The sequence below is a fragment of the Coregonus lavaretus genome (assembly GCF_964263955.1).
Source record: "Coregonus lavaretus genome assembly, chromosome: 14".
In the NCBI taxonomy this organism is placed as follows: Eukaryota; Metazoa; Chordata; class Actinopteri; order Salmoniformes; family Salmonidae; genus Coregonus; species Coregonus lavaretus.
The window spans coordinates 9,952,810-9,963,196 of record NC_140001.1 but is presented as its reverse complement, the minus strand read 5'-3'; the positions used below and the strand labels follow the sequence as shown (position 1 = coordinate 9,963,196).

Here is a 10,387-nt window from a genome sequence, read left to right as displayed (position 1 = left end):
ACAGATGGGCTGTCTACAGGTGCAGTGATCGATAAGCTGCTCTGACAACTGATGCTTAAAGTTAATGAGGGAGATAAGTGTCTCCAGCTTCAGAGATTTTTGTAGTTCGTTCCAGTCATTTGCAGCAGAGAACTGGAAGGAATGGCGGCCAAAGGAGGAGTTGGCTTTGGGGATGACCAGTGAGATATACCTGCTGGAGTGCATACTACGGGTGGGTGTTGCTATGGTGACCAATGAGCTAAGATAAGGCAGGGATTTGCCTAGCAGTGATTTATAGATGACCTGGAGCCAGTGGGTTTGGCGACGAATATGTAGTGAGGGCCAGCCAAGGAGAGCGTACAGTTCACAATGGTGGGTAGTTTATGGGGCATTGGTGACAAAACGGATGGCACTGTGATGGACTACATCCGATTTGCTGAGTAGTGTTGGAAGCTATTTTGTAAATGACATCGCCGAAGTCAAGGATCGGTAGGATAGTCAGTTTTACGAGGGCATGTTTGGCAGCATGAGTGAAGGAGGCTTTGTTGCGAAATAGGAAGCCGATTCTAGATTTAACTTTGGATTGGAGATGCTTAATGTGAGTCTGGAAGGAGAGTTTACGGTCTAACCAGACACCTAGGTATTTGTAGTTGTCCACATATTCTAAGTCAGACCCGCCGTGGGTAGTGATTCTAGTTGGGCAGGCGGGTGCATGCAGCGTTCGATTGAAGAGCATATATTTAGTTTTACTAGCGTTTAAGAGCAGTTGGAGGCTACGGAAGGAGTGTTATATAGCATTGAAGCTTGTTTGGAGGTTTGTTAACACAGTGTCCAATGAAGGACCAGATGTATACAAAATGGTGTCGTCTGCGTACAGGTGGATCTGAGAGTCACCAACAGCAAGAGTGACATCATTGATATACACAGAGAATAGAGTCGCCGAGAATTGAACCCTGTGGCACCCCAATAGAGACTGCCAGAGGTCCAGACAACAGGCCCTCTGATTTGACACATTGAACTCTATCTGAGAAGTAGTTGGTGAACCAGGCGAGGCAGTCATTTGAGAAACCAAGGCTATTTAGTCTGCCAAAAAGAATGCAGTGATTGTCAGAGTTGAAAGCCTTGGCCAGGTCGATGAAGACGGCTGCACAGTACAGTCTTTTATCCATCGCAGTTAATATATCGTTTAGGACCTTGAGCGTGGCTGAAGTGCACCCGTGACCAGCTCCGAAACCAGATCGCATAGCGGAGAAGGTACGGTGGGATTTGAAATGGTCGGTGATCTGTTTGTTAACTTGGCTTTCAAATACTTTCGAAAGGCAGGGCACTATGGATATAGGTATGTAACAGTTTGAATCTAGAGTGTCACCCCCTTTGAAGAGGGGGATGACAGCGGCAGCTTTCCAATCTCTGGGGATCTCAGACGATACGGAAGAGAGGTTGAACAGGCTAGTAATAGGGGTTGCGACAATTTCGGCGGCTAATTGTAGAAAGAAAGGGTCCAGATTGTCTAGCCCAGCTGATTTGTAGGGCAGAACATAAGGCAGAACATCAGCTGTCTGAATTTGGGTGAAGGAGAAGCGGGGGGGGCATGGGCAAGATTCAGCGGAGGGTGCAGAGCTGGTGGCCGGTGTAGGGGTAGCCAGGTGGAAAGCATGGCCAGTCGTAGCAAAATGCTTGTTGAAATTCTCGATTATCATAGATTTATCGTGGTGACAGTGTTTCCTAGCCTCAGTGCAGTGGGCAGCTGGGAGGAGGTGCTCTTACTCTCCATGGACATTAGAGTGTCCCAAAACGTTTTGGAGTTAGTGCTACAGGATACACATTTCTGTTTGAAAAAGCTAGCCTTTGCTTTACTAACTGATTGTGTAAATTGGTTCCTGACTTCCCTGCAAAGTTAAGATGGAGAGGAAAGCACTTTTAAAGAACAACCAGGCATCCTCTACTGATGGAATGAGGTCAATATCCATCCAGGAAACCCAGGCCAGGTCAATTAGAAAGGCCTGCTCGCTAAAGTGTTTTAGGGAGCGTTTGACAGTTATGAGGGGTGGTCGTTTGACCGCGGACCCATTACGGATGCAGGCAATGAGGCAGTGATCGCTGAGATCCTGGTTGAAGACAGCGGAGGTGTATTTAGAGGGTAAATTAGTCAGGATGATATCTATGAGGGTGCCCATGTTTACGGATTTAGGGTTGTACCTGCACAGTAAAAACAGAAGTGTTAATTTAACTCCTATCGAGTTGAATTTAACTCTGTTTCAGATAACATTTGGTCCCACTCAAAATCAGTGTAAAATGTACTCTTTGGTCAGTGTAAAACTTTTAGAGTTAATTCTACTCCATATTGTGTAAAAAATAACAATGAAATGTGTCAAAATATTTAACACTGTAGTTTAATCACACTGTTGAGAGTAATATGATTACACTGTATAGAGTTAAGTCAACTACAATTTTACTTTAAAAAATGACACTTTAAAGTGTAATGATATTTACTTTTCATTTCTCTACAGTGTTTTTTTTTTTTAAATTTAAATCATATGATGTAGTGTTACTGAATTATAGAAATATCAATACTATCAAATAAAACAAAGCACAATAATACAAGATGAGAGCACCCACATTTATTGAAAAAAAAAAGTATAATTTCAATGTCCGTGAATTTACATTGTACACCCATTGCCTTGTCTATGACAGAAGTATAACATCATAAAAATGTTCACCAGAGAAAGCAATATGGCACAACAAGGAGAGCTGTGTCATTTCCTCCATATGACCTTTGTATGTCAAAAGGTCTAGGGTAGTGCAGGTTGTCGACATGAAAAAAAACTAAATCATGCTTTGATCTGATCACCTCATATGCATGGAAATGTTCTTGAAAAGTTACTGTAACTAAAGGCACTGTGAGTAGTAACAGTTTTTCACACATTATCAGAACTGACTCAATCTGATAAAACAAGGGCACTTCAGAGTCAACTTCGCCACAGATAACCAAGTGTGGGCGATAAACATACCCATTATGTTTAGCCCAATTAACCTTCATAACCTGAATGCTACTGGGCACTTGCATTGCCAAAGCAATTTCAGAACCTCCTTTTACCATATTTAAAGCCACCATTTTTCCTGGACCAATATCTAACCGACTAAAAGTTGTTGATCTTCGCCAACTATATGCCATATGATTCTGATGCTTTTTTGCCAGCGTTTTGGTAATATTTTTAAACGATTTAAGCTGTTTTTTGAAAAAATTATGTTTGCCTTCATACCTCATACACCAACTATGAAGTACAGGCCCTATTTTCTGGATGCAGCGGGGATAGTGGATAAGAAAATGGTGCTTTGGTAAAAGTTTTTTCTGAGGATACAACTTCTTAAACAGTGTATGGTGATCAACAATCAAATGTTTTAAATATACACATAGACCTTGAGATAACATGGGCGAGAATATAATGTTAATTATTTGCAATAATAAAAGAAGCAGGCCCCAGTGTTGGTCAGTAGAAGTTACCAAATCTCCAAAGATAAGAGGAACATTCCTAAGTAAGCACCAGGACTGAATTGCATTCAGTCCCAGATCATTAGATCCTTCACTTAAATTAACAGTCACAGGCCTGTTATTTCTCTCTGTGAAACCATAATCAAAACTTTGTATTCTTGAATGTATTTCTCCTGATGTAACATGTTTTTCATTCAAATACAGAAATAATAACTTCAATTCGTACTGGCCAACCCCTTCTAACACATCATGCATCACATCAACTGAGAAGTTCTCAGTTGTGTGAAAATACCTCAATGAATTTAATATGCATGACCTTTTCACACCAAAAACATACGGAAGGGATGGATTACAAGCCATTTCTTGACAGTGAGCAGTATGCATATCTTTGGTGCGTAAAACTATTTTGGAAGAATCTTCAGAGAATTCTGTTTGAAAGTCCTCCTTTTCTGATAAACAGAACCTGCAACAGTACCTTGCACTGAAAGACTCCACCAGACCAAACAAACTATGCAAACCCAAATTATCACCTGTTACCTGTACTACAGTGCCACGTACATAACCACTGTATAATGGAATCTCAATACCATCGCTCTCTAACACTTTAATGTCTCGAACAATGGGAGCAAAAATTTCACTAAAACCATATCGTTTAACATCTTGAGTATGAAATAAGGCGCACAGGTGTATGTTAGCCAAAAAAGAATTCCATTTTGGAGAGAAGTTTCTTAAAGTAAAATATACTCCACCCAATTTATGAATACCTCGCTTGGAACCCAATGGGTTGGCGACCTCAAAATCATCATAGAACATCTGGACCTGTATTGTCTGCTTCTCAGTTGAGAACAGGGGGTGACTTTTAAAAAAAGATCCATCACAAATATCTCTCAGTCTAGAGTTGCTGGTAGCTGAGCTTTGCAACATTTCTGCAAAATACTGACTTTTAAATATTGACTGCAGTGTAGATAAAATTGGAATATACATGAATTTATCTTGAACTACTACCTGATCATATGTTCCAGTCTTTTTATTTCGTCTTGTGTCAAATCTTGAACCAATCACACATTCAACTGGTTCTACTATTTCCCACTTGGCAGTCATAAATTTTGATCGCTTGTATTCCGAATTTAGAACTGTGAAAGGATTCTCTAACCCCTCAAAACACGCCTCAACTTTCTTGCACATTTCTGTTTCTCTTTCATTACTAAATACATGCTTTATCACTGTTTCTTTAGCATGCTGATGAATATCTTGAACAATCTCTTCCATGGAAATCACTACAGTATTTACTGTACTTTGACCAACACCTGCTGCCTTTAGATCAGAAATAACAGCTGCACAACTATTTACAATGTATGGCGAAGATAACTCTGACTCAGCCTCTAAACATTCAGTCGACACTTCAACATGAGAAATATTACTGGTGTTGACGGTACTTTGAGGGTCTGAAAGATCATCTTCTATAGAATCTACTAAACTTTCTCCGTGGCACTTGTTAAGATGTTTTCTAAAACCAGAAAAGCTACCAAAAGAACGTGAGCATCCTTCTTGACCACATTTCAGAAAAAGAGTCCTGCCTGTACATAGCCCATGAATTATCTTAAGGTGCTTAACAAGGTTGTTTGGACTTCCATGGTCACTTTTGCAAAGAAAACACTTCATAGTTTTATCTCAACTAACGCACCATTCTTGCTCGCAACTCAGCAACTCTAGGAGTCTCCTTTGTTTCCCCCATGTCGATGTTATAGATGGTTGTTTGCACAAAAGTGAAAAAGCTGCTCAAGGAAGAACTGTATGACGTACCAAATACGTAATGGGCTTTAAAGACTTCGTCAAAAGCTCCTACTGAACCTGTTGCCTTGCATGGAAGAGCATGCTTGTCAACCACAATGAAGTAGGAGTGAATGCTGCTCTGTGTGGATCCCTGGGCGAGAAGGTAGGGCTGACTGCTTTGGGTGATGTTGTCAAGATGCTGCTGCACACTGGTTCCAACCTACAAAAAAAACACATTCAACAGAATTGTTTTGGTGACTAACCTCTGACAATAGATAAGATCACCTCAAACTGTGCACAAGATTGAGATGATGGAATATATATTTTAAACAACTGTTAAGCATACCTTTTGAAATCTGATGAGCTGATCTACAGCTTGATATGCAGACATCTTTCCCGGCCTCTTTCTACCTTGTGCAGATGGTGGTAGCAAATGTAGCAGCAGCAAGATGGCAGACATGTCACTGTCCCAGCCTACAAATAAGTAAATAAAAACCTGGTTAACATTGTGCCGTAGCATAACATTCTTATTCACAACTTGCACCATTATGGACATATAATGCACACCTACATTATCCACATAAAAAGTAAAACAGTTCATTCATACCATTCTCAACTTCAGCAGCTGACTCAGCATTGCGCATCAAATCCAAGAGTTCTGTGGTGGATACAAGTCCATGGCTTTCCTTTATTACTTTTGCTTTGAAAGTGGTTGGCCACTTCTCCAAGAATTTGTTGGCTGTGGCCTCACCAAACAGAAGTCTGAAATCTTGTTCTATCTGCAATGTAACACACAAAGACAGAAATAATGAGTGTTACCTTATTCTTCATTGGATATTTTTGGTGATGCAGTGAATTAAGTTGTCATACCAGTCCTGGTGTGTCCAGAAATCTTGGGAAGACCGAGAAGACATCTGATGATTTGGCTTCATCGTTGACCATTGCTTGCCGATATATGAAGGTCATTTTCATCTTCTCACGGACAGTGTTTTCATCAGCAGAGTGTCTCAAAACAGCAATAGCTGCTTCCACATCCTCATCAGATGGCTCTCTGTCATAGGTGAAGGGCTGACGATCACGGCCTGGCCCACCAACTTAAGACAAAATACAGTGTTAAGAAATCCTTTCTGTACAATTCACAGGTCACCATTATAATTACATGTCACTGATCAGAAAACATACCTTTAGGAGATTTGCTGACTGAGGCACCTCTTTCCTCTGCTGTTTTTCTTATGGTCTTCAATCGCCATGCAAGGTATCCGGAACCACTCTCCGGATCGTAGTAATGATCCTATATTATTATAAATAAATTATAAAGGAGTACTATTCCCATTTCATAGAGTGAATATGTGCATAATGTTGCAATAACCCATTTACTTACATATCCATGTTGTGAGTATGGGTCTTGTAGATAGGGAAACAAAGCTATCCCCTGTGCATACATCACTCTGACACTTTTGGGGGGGGATGTCCTAGCATATGAATTCAAAGTTAACATCACACTGAATTGATATTGCACAACACATTTTACATAATTAATAACCGGAAAATAATAACAATGTTTCTTTACAGCCCATCTATATGCTTAATGCTTACCCATGTGTTTCTGTCATCTCAGCAGCAAGTATGTTGATCATCTGTCTTCTGGTGGCATCTGTCAGAGATTTGGTTTTTCCATACTCTTGCATAATGCGTTCACCACCAGGCTTTGATGTTAGGATTTTTTCAATCAGCTATAGGGTGGAAAGAAATGTGCTTTCCGTAATTGTAAAACAATATGTAATGCTGTCACATGATGAAACAACATTCAGATTGGACTTAACAGCAATGTTCACCACTTACTGCTTTTGCCTCATAGTTTATGTGGCATGGCCTTTTAGGCTGGCTTCCTTCGCCAGCCGCTACTTCTTCAACATCGTCACACACAGTGAAATTCAGAATGATGGTGTCATCAGATGTACCCGAGCATGATGATGAATGAGAGGTATCTGTTCATTATGAAATTTGTGCAAAACATAGAAACATATTACAATAAACTGTTATTTTTAAGACAATAAAGGTTCTCATTCTGGCCTTTAAACTAAAAAACTAATTGAATGAATGAATACCAAGTCCATTGCCCAGCATGATTCTGAAAGTTCCAGGTGACTCCTTTACTAATTCTTCAAAAACATCTGAGTCAACTTCTGTGTCAGACTGGTCATACACCTTAATGTCTGGCTTTCTGCTTTCTGGTATGTTGAATTTTAGACACACTGTTAAAAAAAGAAGAAAAAAAAGAAAAACATGCATTCCCTTCTCACAAGAATCCAAGTTCATACTTAAGGTTGCCTCATGTGTTCACAAAATGATGAAAGACAAGGATCTGCACCTGATTTTATGTTACTGAAAATATAAAGCACAGCAGAAATGACTATAGACCTAAATAGATATCATAAGATAATAGCTTAATGCTGTATTATTTTGTCATTAGGGTGATATGTATTGCTTTAACCTATTATACCTACCTTCTTTCAAGAAAGCATTGAATGTCAGCTCAGACAGCTTGACGTATTTCTGCTCTTCCCCGAGCTGAACACGCAACAGCATTTTGCCTCTGTTAACAAAGAAAATATATATTCAAAATCATCATTTAGTGCTGGTTCAACTAAGCGTTAGCTAACTATCCATTTATCTCAGTAGTACTAGCTACGCAATGCACTATGCATAACTTAGACGTTACACTGCAATTACAAAGGCTGAAGTAGACACAGTTGTGCTGGTTGAATATAACGTTAAGCTGCCATTTTCTGCAGCAAATGGGTGTAGGCTAGTTCAAGTTTAGAGGCACATTGTCCCATTAGCTACCAAATAACTAGCTATGTGTCAAAGTTAGCTAGCTCATTAGCCATTTTAGTTCGAACAGTAGCTAACCATTAAAATGGTTAAGCAATGTTAAACAAACCCGTCATGCAAATCAGTGATCTAAGTTATCGTTTTATAACTCCAACATTAGCTGGCTAACTATCAGAAGCATGCTAACATTACCGTTATATATAGCTTTATAAAAAACAGTTAGCGTTAGTGTAAGGAAGCCTGGGAAGCTATACAATAACGTTAGCTAACAATACTATCTGTATAAATGTTTTGTTGTTAGCGAACGTTATTTTACGTATTTACCATTCTGACAAACTTCATTCGTGAAAATATTGCAACACAAAGAAAGACAGTTACCGATACTGATTGCAAGCTAGCTAACCGCATGACAAGCACAATCTGCGCTCATGCCAAACGGTGGTGTCCTTCAAACGAACTGATTAGCTAAGTTAACGTTACCTATTTTTAGCCATATGAAACAGCAAGCCATTCACAAAAATATCAAACATATTCCATGGGTATATCATATAACAGTTATTACTGTCAACCATCTGAACTTACAAGCTAATTTAGCTGGCTGATGACGAGGTCACTGCAAGGGGGACCGCCGCATGGAACTCGTAACTTAAAATATGACCTTGACATCAGCACAACTCTAAAATTATGTAAAGTTAAAAAATACCGGTTTGGTGTTGAAAAAACGGGGATGTAACTTACCTAGCAATATCTGTGGCCTAGCTACTCCTTCGCAATCTTCCTCCACCAACGTACGTGCCAAACTTCAGCAAAGCAGAGTGGCGGGTATTCATCACTGCTGTAGAGTTGAAATTGTCACTGCGTATCTGCAGATTTTTACACTCACTTTTAACTCCACTGATAGAGCAACTTTACTCTCAAAAATGTTGAAAATACTCTATCTGGGTTAAAATAACTTTACTCTGAAATATTAACACCCCATTTTTTACTGTGTGGTAGGTTCCTTTATCATTTCTGTGAGATTGAGGGCATCTAGTTTAGATTGTAGGATGGCCGGGGTGTTAAGCATATCCCAGTTTAGGTCACCAAGCAGTACGAACTCTGAGGATAGATGGGGGGCAATCAATTCACATATGGTGTCTAGGGCACAGCTGGGGGCTGAGGGGGGTCTGTAGCAAGCAGCAACATTGAAAGATTTATTTATGGAAAGGTGGATTTTTAGAAGACCTGGATAGTATGATAGAGCTCTGCATCTCTACAGTAGATCCCAACTCCGCCCCCTATGGCAGTTCTACCTAGACGGAAAATGTTGTAGTTGGGGATGGACATTTCTGAAATGTTGGTGGCCTTCCTAAGCCAGGATTCAGACACTGCTAGAACATCAGGGTTGGCGGAGTGTGCTAACGCAGTGAGTAACTCAAACTTAGGGAGGAGGCTTCTGATGTTAACATGCAAGAAACCAAGGCTTTTACGGTTACAGAAGTCAACAAATGATTGCGCCTGGGGAGTAGGATTGATACTGGGGGCTACAGGGCCTGGGTTAACCTCTACATCACCAGAGGAACAGAGGAGGAATAAAATAAGGATACGGCTAAAGGCTTTAAGAACTGGTCTTCTAGTGCGTTGCATACAGAGAATAAAAGGGGCAGATTTCTGGGCATTGTACAATAGATTCAGGGCATTATATACAGACAAGGATATGGAAGGATATGAGTACAGTGGAGGTAAACCTAAGTGTTGGGTAACGATGAAAGAGATAACATCACTGGAGGTACCGATTGAGCCAGTCTCCGCGTGTATGGGGGGTGGGACAAAGTCAGGTTGAGCAGGACTGGGGGCTCTACAGTGAAATAGTACAATAAGAACTAACCAAAACAGCAATAGGCAAGGCATAGGCCGACTAGGTGAAAAATCTGTCGATGTGCCCTTGAGCAAGGCACTTAACCCTAAATTGCTCCTGTAAGTCGCTCTGGATAAGAGCGTCTGCTAAATGACAAAAAAACAAAAACAAAAAAAATATTGACATGGGAGAGAGGCATAAAGCAATCACAGGTGTTATTCAATAGAGCTAAGACAATAGCTGGTAATGGCGACGAAAGTTTGGGCTGAGGCTAAACATCAACAGGATGGGGTACCGTATAAAGGAACAGTCCAGCAGGCATCAGCTGTGTAGCTGAGTGATCATAAGGTCCAGTGAACAGCAATAGGTCCGGGAGCAGTTCGGTGGCTGCTACGGCACAGGCGAGCAGGAGGCACGGCTGTTGATTGCGTGTGCTAGCGGGCCGGGGCTAGCAGATGGATCTTCGTGGT

The 10,387-nt window shown here is 40.6% G+C and overlaps 3 long non-coding RNA genes across 3 annotated transcripts; all 3 read right to left on the bottom strand.

Annotated features, from left to right (window-relative positions):
• Positions 1 to 2,580: 2,580 nt before the first annotated feature.
• On the bottom strand, positions 2,581 to 6,164 carry LOC311141919. Its single transcript, XR_014614252.1, has 4 exons — positions 6,116 to 6,164; positions 5,853 to 6,024; positions 5,592 to 5,719; positions 2,581 to 5,465 (listed from the first exon to the last, which is right to left on the bottom strand). It is a non-coding gene; the product is annotated as an uncharacterized lncRNA (long non-coding RNA).
• Positions 6,165 to 6,170: 6 nt separating this feature from the next.
• On the bottom strand, positions 6,171 to 6,672 carry LOC311141918. Its single transcript, XR_014614251.1, has 3 exons — positions 6,627 to 6,672; positions 6,428 to 6,536; positions 6,171 to 6,339 (listed from the first exon to the last, which is right to left on the bottom strand). It is a non-coding gene; the product is annotated as an uncharacterized lncRNA (long non-coding RNA).
• Positions 6,673 to 6,674: 2 nt separating this feature from the next.
• Positions 6,675 to 9,056, bottom strand: LOC311141917. The gene is made up of 6 exons (XR_014614250.1): positions 8,819 to 9,056; positions 7,753 to 7,841; positions 7,354 to 7,500; positions 7,088 to 7,233; positions 6,842 to 6,978; positions 6,675 to 6,717 (listed from the first exon to the last, which is right to left on the bottom strand). It is a non-coding gene; the product is annotated as an uncharacterized lncRNA (long non-coding RNA).
• Positions 9,057 to 10,387: the final 1,331 nt, after the last annotated feature.